The sequence below is a fragment of the Sinohyriopsis cumingii genome, unplaced genomic scaffold (genome assembly GCF_028554795.1).
Source record: "Sinohyriopsis cumingii isolate HCF-2022 unplaced genomic scaffold, ASM2855479v2 utg002228l, whole genome shotgun sequence".
Taxonomy (NCBI): Eukaryota; Metazoa; Mollusca; class Bivalvia; order Unionida; family Unionidae; genus Sinohyriopsis; species Sinohyriopsis cumingii.
Window position 1 is genome coordinate 468202 of NW_028316164.1, and position 11220 is coordinate 479421.

The following is an 11220-nucleotide window of genomic DNA, read 5'->3' on the forward strand; positions in this document are numbered from 1 at the left end:
GTATCGGTCTAATATTTATCGCCACATAAACGACAGATCCTAAACACCTCATATGTTACATCTTCAGCTCTTTGATCATGCGTTGAATGAAAATCTGGTGGTTAATATATAGTGACCGGTACCTTTATTTCCAAACACACCTGTCAATGAAAGCGTACCAGTTATATTAACTATTAACGCCTAACTCACATAGAGGCTAGAACTTGGATCGCAACAATATTTAGACTCGGCCAGCCAACAAACAGCCGTGGTCAAGGTTAGGGACCTGTGTCGGTTAATTTTGGATACGTACACATATAGTAATTAAAATGTCAATGATAAGTTAGAATCTCAATATGTTATTCCAAATTTGTCAAAAGTAGCTTCAATTACGGGATATTCATTTTATCGCGTGTGTTCGAGAAAATGCGACCTTGACATTGTCTATTCGATGGAAATATGTACAGTGGCAATACAAATTGAATACCAGAACTGCCCCCACAATTGTTGGACGACTTTATGGGCTAGTGACATGGAAACATGTGCTTGCATAATCCAGTTTGCGGTTGTGAAGGGATTCGGGAAAGTTGCAAATACACACACACACACACACACACACACACACACACAGATATATATATATATATATATATATATATATATATATATATATATATATATATATATATATATATATATATATATTTGTTCATAATTATTGCGGATGCAATTGAGTCTTAACGAATGCCTTGGTTATAAGCATAAATAGCATTTAGTGTATATAGATGAAATAATCAGTGTTCAGTGTCAACTGCAAACGAGCCGACATTATGTAATTCATATTTCAGAAGGCATTTGTAATTTATCTTGGTATTGCAAGAGCGAAATCCAGACAAGTGACTCGTAACCATATACTTCATGTCTGGTTGTGTTTATTGTTGTCTAACACCTAATGTCTTTAACAAATAATGATATTCCTAAAATCGCATGTTATATTCATAATTATTTCTCTTTTCTTTCAGGAAAGAGAACGTGGTTTTATTCGACGTTCATCACGATTCCTTGGAGACAGTATGTATTTTTATTCCAAAATCATCATGACACTTTGTAGACAGTATGCATTTGTATTTAAAGGTGCATGAGAATTCTAGCTGGAAGTAAGTATTTTTATGCAAAGATGAGCAAGAATTCTAGTTGAAAGAAAGAGATGTTATTAAACGATTACCAAGTACATATAAGAAAGTATTTTATTCAAAGATAATTAGGAATCTTAGTAGAAATTGAGTTTTTTTATATAAGTATAATCACCAATTCTTGTAGAAGGTAAGTATATTTATTCAAAGATGATCAAGAATCCGTGTAGACATAGGTATTCAAAGATGTTCACGAATCCAAGCAGAAAGTAGGTACCTTTGTTTAAAGATAACCAGGGTTGTTAGTAAAGTGCATTACGTTTATTAAGCATTGATCAAGAAAATATTACAAAGACAATAATTTTGCTTGAAATGATCAAAAATGTTAGTTGAAGGCGAATACGTTTATTCAAAGATGATCAACAATCCTAGTAGAAAGTACGTAGTCTTATTCAAAGGTCAGGATTCCTAGTGGAACTTAAGTATTTTTTCAAAGATCATATAGAATTATTGTAGACAATATGAATCTTTGTATAAAGACGATGCAAAATCCTACTATAAAGTATTTTTATAAAAATATGATCAAGACTCTTAGTGGAATGTAGGACGATAGAAACTATTTACTTGTTAAAGATGATCAAGGATTCTAGTAGAACGTATTTATCTTCAAAGATCATTACGAATCATTGTAGAAAATATATACCTTTATTAAAAATGATAAATAATCCTATCAAAATATAAGTACTTTTGTTTAAAGATGATCAACAATCCAAGTAGAACGTATGTGTTTTTATTTAAGGATGAATAATCCTAGCAGAAAGTATCGTAGTACCTGTTCAAGAATCCTAGTAGAAAGTATCGTAGTACCTGTTCACGAATCATAGTAGAAAGTATCGTAGTACCTGTTCAAGAATCCTAGTAGAAAGTAACTATTTTGATTAAAAGATGACCTAGACTTCTAGAGTACAAGAAACACTGAATTAAATATATTATCATGCCTGCGTTCAGACCTTTTAGACTCTTCAACAAAATACGCTGAGTAATATTTGCCTTTTCGAAACAAAACATCAAGTTCCATAATATGTTTTTCTACGTACCTATCTGGGCCATATAATGTCGCAAAATCTGTTAAGACAGTTGCAGAAATCACCTAGCAAATGTGAAATCAATTTCATGAATACAGTCTGGACCTATTCGATTTATACTCAAAAACAAAATATCAGAAATTCCCGCTCTCCCAACACTTGAGACCACTGAAACTGTCCGCCAGGCACATTATTGATAGTCTCTTTCTAAAAACAAAGTCATTGTAAGGACTAACCAAGAACAAAGCTGCTTTCTTTTACACTCCATTAAGTAACAACACGTATGTGGTTTGTACAGATATATTAATATAGTACAATGACTGCTGCTTGTTTTAACGTATACGCATTGCATGTTATTCATGGGATACAAATTTGAACCATTTATGAGATTCCTGAGAACCAGCCATTTGCTCTATCCCTCAATTAAGTTGGAAAACTACGTCTTGCTACAGTCCGATCTTCCAATTTTGCCAAATTTTATTTTTGATCATAATGAACTATGGTTTATGACTTAATGGTCATCAGTAATATGCTAAAGTAGGCTTATCCTACACTCAGTCTTAAAGTCATCATACACATAACGTTGACATTGCGTCAGACACTCTACCTAGAACAAATAATAAACTGCACCACGTTAGACAACAGGAATAAATGTTTAAAACGGCTTTTCTATATGTTTTGCATATATTTGGCAGTAATTACTTACAGATCCCGCAAACTATGATGGGTTAAAGGAAATATCTAAAGCTGGCAACCATATTAAACAACTCTGAAAGACCCAGTGCCTTTCAATGACGATTAGATACATTGTACTGCGTATAAGACTGCAAAGCATTCTGCAAATTTAAAACGGTGCATTACTTTGTTCTTTAATGGAATTTTTTAAGACAGAGTGTCTTTTTCTACGGATACGGTTTCCAGAAGGATTGCTAATTATAAAATTAATAATTCAGAATAGGAACGATAAAAGATATCTTCGTGCACAACATGGACTCAGACGTAAATCTAGCGATACAACATGACTAAAACTAATTGATACGATTACGCAAGGAAAGATATTTAATGAGAATGAAATTAATAATATATGTTTATACCAATGTCATCATTAAGGATACAAACTTACTGAATCTATTCGTATTGTTTGGGAAGATCTGACACCTGATTGGCTTAATTTTGTTACTGTCTCAGATGGTATACTTCTAATCAAATATATTGGTCACCTTTGCTAAACTGACTAGCATGATCAAATTGTCTGCAAATTTTAATATCAGTGATTTCTGTAACTATTAATCACATGAGCTGCAGTTTTATTGCCAGGGGTTGTTTCTGCATTAAAGGTTGTATATTTGGAAACAAGTGTTACCAGACACGGTACAGTGTTGCTATTAAGACCCCAATACTCTCCGAACACATATGATTTAGTTTTCAAAATCAGCAACTAGGTGAGTGAAATAAATAGTATTTTTCGTCCATGAGAGCATTGGTTCCTACAATAATGTGGAAAAAGAAAACAAAATAGGTTCGTTTCTTTTGTGAGTTTATCTTCGTAAATAGATACAACTTTAAGTAGAGTTCATAAACATGTTCATGCATAACACATTACCATCTGTTTTACGGCTAGAGTAGTTTCAAAGGGCATGCACTTATACAGTAAGATATATGTGTCGAAAGAGATTTGATGGAGCAAATTAAATGTAAATTAAAAAGAGACTTGATTTCGTAGTCAATAAATTAAACCATCTATAGTAACTTTCATAGCTAACATTTAGTTTATGTCAGTAACATTATTACTAACAAAATGTGAGTTCAAGTCTTTCTTGAATGTGTGTTTCACAGGGAAGAGAAACAAAACATACGATATTCACTGGTGCCCTCTGTTAAAGTTCTTTTATACTTTGGTTTGCTAAATATCTTGATCCGAACACAAAAACAATATGATATGAATCAAACGTCCTATAAGGTACCTTCTGTAGAAATAAAATTAATTAGCACAGAGTTTAGGAAACGTTAACTTCACATTGATCATTTTAAAGCTTTTGTATTACGTTTTAATAAACATGAAGGCACATATCCATTGTGGTTATTTGAACACCTGAATAGGTAATAGTATTTGTCCAGTGTATTTCATATCTTGTGTCACACATATCACATTCAAAACTAAATTACCCATTAATTATATAGGTGATGATATTATCAGTTAATTTGTAGGCGCATTATTACGTGTTTATATCAACCATGATATGATAAAGCAAATATAACTGTTTATTTACAATAATACCCGTGTATGTTTCATCCACAATCTGGAACATTCTTCATTTTCAGTTCGGCAGCGATATTTCCACAATGAGTGATATGACCATAACAGAACCAGAATGTCTGCAAGGTAACAATTCCTATGGCGTCAAGATGATAATGTCATTCAGATTAATCTGAAGTGCACGCTGTACATAATTATATTTATTACTTCAAAATGTTTCATAAATTGATCTTATAACGTGTAAATTATATTGTTCCTCTGGGGAAATTTACTTCCTATAGATTCGTATAAGTTTGTCTTGAAATTTATTCTCATGTGAAATATTTTAGGCGAAAGTGCAGAAATCCAGATTAATTAGAACGATAACTTCCTTTCTAAACTTTGAAACTTTTTTTCAAACTAAACTAATATAGGATTACTTACGATAAGTCTTGTATGCAATTTAATGTGTACGTTATTCCATTGATTGAACATAGAAATGTGGCTATATCGAATAATCAATGCACTGCATTAGTGAGCCAATTATCCCACAGATTTATAACAGATTAATCATAGAGCTACCCGATGTGTCACAATATCGTTGTATGGATAAATGCCTGATACAAAGGGTGTATATATAAGGTGTATATTCTTCCAAGTATTAAATACAAATTTTTCTTCCTGTGCGTCAGTCGTGGTTCTCTTTTACTACAGCCTTTTTTCCTAGGAATAATAATGATATAAATACGCATACAGAGATCGGTTACATACATGCTCACAGATGTTTTTAATCATATTTACATAAAATTTTCATGTAACGTATCTAGGATTATTTCTAGTGTGACCAATGTGTACGACCTTGTACTCCTATCTAATTCATTTCACCTTAATTAATATATGAATGTATTAACCAATTATAACCAGAATATATCAATGTGGAACGAAGTCATTCAATCGAAATCATTTGATACAATGAACCAAATTATATTAAATGCTATACGAAAGACAACGATTGGAGAGAATTATTCAATTCTTTGTCAATTTTCTAATTAATGTATTTAAAGATTTTGGCTAAATATAATTTGATGCATTCAGTTTGATATGTATTTTATTGCGAAGGTTTTGTGTGTAAAATCAATAGTTAAATAAATAAAGCAGTTAGATTGTTCTATTTTGAAATTGTGATTCATTTCTAAACTTGTGAAAGTTTATTTGGTAACTCAATGCAAACATGTTAGAAATTTCCATTTTCAATTTATAATAACTTTTGTAAAATTATGTGGATGGTTGTATAAAAATATTTTGTGTAAGTGTTACTTCACCCCAGGATGGAAATGACATGTAAAATTAACTGCTTGCTGTTGATAAGCCATTTGTAATTGTTGTTTAGTTTACCAGGCTGTGGGTAGGTGACATCAATCATTAAAAGGTACTTTCGATATTGAATAATTAACTAAAACCACTATTTACAGATACATGATTCATTGCTATCGTATTTAGTTTATATTATTATCAAAATTTTACAAACAGAAGTATGCGTTTGTGTGAAAACATTTATTTCTGTCATCATGTTGCCTCTTCTCTTCGGGGAAGGGGATGCATATAATTGTTAATCATAATATGTCGTATAGATCAAATGCAGTGAAACATCTGAATGAGCAACATATTTATAACCACCATTTCTTATATCTGATTTATTTCATATTTAATTTATAATCTTTGTAAACGTTTATGCATCCTGTATCATTATTTTGTAGTTTTTACGTTTCGTTGTCGAGACAGAATGGGGACAAAATGTCAATTAGTTGACCATAGAAAACGTCATTCATATGAGGTGTGTCAGCTCCATTCGGTGTATATATATATGTGTGTGTGTGTGTGTGTGTGTGTGTGTGTGTGTGTAGAGATAGATAGATAGATATACAGATAGATAGATTCCGTTGTTTTAAATACTTTATATGTGTTTGTATTTTATTTTGTCTTCATATAATTTAATTTGTATTACTGTTTTTACTTCACAGCAATAGATTCAGTTTATTTAGATCCTAATCAATTATTTGTAAATTGTTTATTTCAAATACCCAACACTATAGTCGAATTTGATCGATTGGATGGTTGGATGTAAGCTATCATCCTTAAGGGCTCATGGCACTAAAATGTACCTTTATAAAGGTAGAAGGGTTTCTGACCAAATGCATTTTCTAAACATTGCAGTTAATTTGAATTGCCTGCAAAGGCCTATTTGTAGATGTTGTCTATGAAATAGTTATTAAATGAATTAATCTATAATATCATCTGACTCAATATCATCTGACTCAGGAGATTCAATCATTCGTTCTCTCGCTTTCAATTCAAAGGTTCTTCAAATGCACCTCTAATAGGTATCGTATTTTAATCACGTTTGGTTGTAGGCAAAATTAAGGGAAAAATACATTGAAGCTCACATGTTACATTTGATATTTACTTGGTGACTAATTTTTGTATATTCAAGCAGCAAGTAAACCGATTTGGTGTTTAGTTTGTTTTTTACACCTCAATGTTGGAAACCTAGTTTAATAGTGAACTTTAAATGTGTATTAGGTTTTCCTTTTGAGATTCAGTTACGAAAGATTACAAATCACTAATCTGCTTAGCAAGGATTTTATTCGATGGCTATATTTAAGAAAACTTTTAAAATGAAAATACATTGCTATAATTCTCAAGATGCGTTGTATCGTTACGATGATCGTTGTTGTATTATATATTCTCTGGAATTTCTGAATTTTATTTCGTCAGTTGAACGGAATTATGTCGCTAGTGTATTTCTAGTGAAGAAAGTCTACAAATCAGTCATAACCTGGCTGTCCTTAATATGGTGGCTTGTTCAGAAGAAAGAACATGATCAAGCAAGATGTAAAGGGAAGTAACTCAATGCTGTATTCAGTGCAGTATTCAGAGTAATAAAATATACCGCTAATATCAGACACTAACACAGGATCGTGGTTAACATGTTACGCTACTACATATAAAATTTCAGGTGTGTCACATTGTCGTTGTCTGTTTGTAGATCGTGGTCTTTACAGAGTTTTAAGAGAGTGAAAAGTGTATCTCCGCCTCGACCCTACAAATAACTGATTTGCTGTACTTCCAAATAATGGGTAGTATATTACACATTATTGAACACATATATCACTTAACATTTAAATTTGCTTATGTAGTTTGATTACCATTGTGCAATAATTGTATGTGATTTCTTCTATATCCTAACTGATTGAATGTAATCAATGCGTATTTTTACGAGTTACAAATATAGCGAGCGTAAAGATTTTTATTCAAGAACTTTTCCATACATGGTCATTAATTCCAATGAAGCACATTGTGTCTGACATGATTTGGATTTGATTTTGAATTGTATGGTGCGTTTGGTATGTATGTTTGTTTTGGTGTTTTAATTAACAGGAATGTAAGAAAGAAATTGTTTTCACAAGCAATTTGACTAAAGTGTATATGACCAAGCACATAACAGCGAAGGCAAGACAGTTTCAATCACAGTATCATGCTGTTACCGAGTACGACACTTAAAATTTTTTATCGACTAGCGTTCCTATATAATATTGTCATTATATTATATTTTGTATAACTAAGACATGACAATCTATTGCTAGTGTGTTAACGTTTTTCATTTATTTACAAATTATTCGACCTCAATCAATTTAAGTTTATATTAACGAACATAAAGCAGAGATTTCAATGATTGTTTGTTTAGTTCTCTGCCTTGTGGGAGCCCTACAGTCAGATGAAAACCAGCGGGATATTGTCATTTTATCAAAACAAAATAACCGTATATTGGATATCCCCAGTAAGCAAACAGTGGCAGATTTATTCCTTTAATTGTCTGCTTGCTAGTGAGACATTTGGATTTTACTAATACCTTATTCTTGATCTAGCTTAACTAGCAATTCGCTCATATAATAATTTATAGAAATACTTTGCTAGTAGGCTCTGACGACGTAGATGAATGCTCACATCAGTATTTTTAAATATTGTATATATCTCACTGCGTCATCTGAAAATTGTTTCTCCAGCAGTATAACTGTTTAATTTAACAGTGATACTGATATTTCGGTGTACACATAACACAAGCTTTTACCAAAGATTAATCCGCTACAACATTAATGCAGCGGGGACTGCTTTTCTTGCAAGAAGGGGGAATATGCACACAAAAACAGTAAGTGATGCACATGATTCAGTTCTGAATTTAATCTTGTCGGAAATATAAAATCATTAAAGCGCGTTCATGTTTTTTATTACAATAAAGTGTTAGTTCTTTAATAAATGGTTTAGAGCTATGGACAGAGTCAGAAAGGAGCATCCACAAAGCAATAGGGGGACATATAAGAATGCTTCTCTACCTCTGTGGAGCTGGAACACTGATTAAAACCTAACCACCAGCCCTCTTTTAACACGGGGTTATGGAGACGTAGATTGAGAGGGAGGAGTTGGATGAAAACTTCGTGAAAGTATAATAAAATGTGACATCAGTATCAACTTCTTTTACTGCGATATGGGCATTTAAGGAACAGAGCAAATAAGTAATTATTTTTAGCATCAAATAAGACATTATTTTAAGCATTAAACGAAAGTAGGTGCTCTTAAAAAATGTTATGATGATCTCCGCCACATCACATAACAATATAAGCAGCATATCGTTGATGAAACAGCTTTACGAAAAGAAAATGCTTTCATCAGTGTTTTATATCTATTAACTATGATTTAAATGCATTATATATATATATATATATATATATATATATATATATATATATATATATATATATATATATATATATATATATATGTATATCGAAACTAGTTTTTAACACGTCTAAGCTCTTTCGGCTCTCACCTATTGCTTGTCATGGCCATGCACAAAAAGAGACAACTTAAACAATAAAAGCAGATAAGCACTGCAAAAAGAAAACAAAAAGAAAACAATACATGATTTTTATAACTGGTATTACAGCTTCAAAATATTTTATTTTCGCCTGGGTGTCTATTGTAGTAAACTGGTTGGTGTGTTCAGCTGAGGTCAATGCCAAATAGTTTGTAGAATCTTTATTATTTCAATGCACTCCAAATTAAAGGAGATTATTCTTAAACTATGACAATTTGTATTTCAGCAGATGATATCTTATATACATTTTGGGCCCAAAGCTGGGCCATACAACCCCACCCGCCACAACTGGCAGTTACGGAATTCCTATGGCACATTAATCACATTCTTCAAGAATCATTCACAAATGGATTCTGTTTAGGTGACACAGTTAGAAATCTCCTATTTCAGCCGAAATAGGTATCTCACCCAATCATATAAGAGAGTTGGTATTTCCATTTGGCGGGGCAAGCGTATGTAAAATATAACGTTTGATATGGAACTTACCGAAAGTGTTGGTAAAGTTTGTATTGAGTCACTAACACACACACAAAGTTAAAGGAGTGGATTGCGCACTGGTTTTGCCATATACGCTAATTTTGTTTGATCACATGACACCATGGCAACTTAATTCACCTCTGACCATGTATAGCTGAAACGTATGTAGCATACGATTCAGGGAACACGCCTACATTTTTGTAACCACCTATACATTCGAAGAATTGTTCCAATTGTAAACTTACTTTACGACAGTAACTCATGTTTGATGTAGAGCATGTACATTTTTTGTTTGATAATTCAATTGAATCGCTCTTCCCTTAGTTTACTTTACAATAATCTTTCTGAGATGTATTATATTAAGAATGTCTTTGCTGTGCAAGACTTAAATTTATATAAATAATTCAAATTTTAATAATATAAACAGTTTAGACTATGGCACAATCATGACTTTTTTTTGCAATTGTCATATAATATTGGTAATATTTGGGAAATATGTTAGAACCCAAGATTCACTTTGCACTTGTATCAATTATTACTTATTTTCCAAATAGTGTTTAAAACGTAGAGGGTTATTTAAGTTAAATTTGAATATAAATGTATGTGATTAATTTGTTTTGTTTAGGTTCTTTATAGTGTGATGTATTATATATACTTATATACTCCAGAGTTTGTATTCTAGTTTTTTATATCAAGAAGAGTTTTGGTTTGTAATTAGTGATTTAAGGAACAGCAACACATTTAAGCAATTTATTTATGAAGAATAGCGTGTCTTTCAGAGACACACAAAAATTAATTCGAAATGTTCTACTTTGGCGATACATTTTAAATCAATCATATATTATCGAAAGTCAGGAATGTTAACTCATTATATGACATAATATCGAAAGAAAACCAAATTATGTGCAGATTATATATATATATATATATATATATATATATATATATATATATATATATATATATATATATCGATACGAAATTTGCATTTAACTGGTTATACTAGAAACTTCCTTTATCACGAATTGAATCTATAGTACATAAGTTTACTTTATGAAGTTGTGATTATGGTAGATTATTCTGAAAACCGTATAAGTATGTCAAATATGTGGAGACGAAAGTTAGATTTTAAAGTTTTTACCATTTCATTAAGAATAAGACCTAAAAACAAATGAATCTGATAAACATCAATGATGTTTTTCAGGTTGTTAATATCGGGAAAAATATTGTATAATTACGAGAATGCCTGTAATAAGGGTTATTAATTGAAGCGATATATGTCACAGCCTTTGAAAATTTAAATGAGTCCATGGTACAGACATATGATGGTTGTAGCCAGTGCGGTTGATTTCACTGGGAAATGTGATAAATCTTGAT

The 11220-nt window shown here is 31.5% G+C and overlaps 1 long non-coding RNA gene across 1 annotated transcript; it reads left to right on the forward strand.

Annotated features, from left to right (window-relative positions):
• The first annotated feature begins 848 nt into the window (after positions 1-848).
• On the forward strand, positions 849-9105 carry LOC149770898 (uncharacterized). The gene is made up of 3 exons (XR_016418441.1): positions 849-1050; positions 4520-4580; positions 7480-9105. It is a non-coding gene; the product is annotated as an uncharacterized LOC149770898 (long non-coding RNA).
• The last annotated feature ends 2115 nt before the right edge of the window (positions 9106-11220 follow it).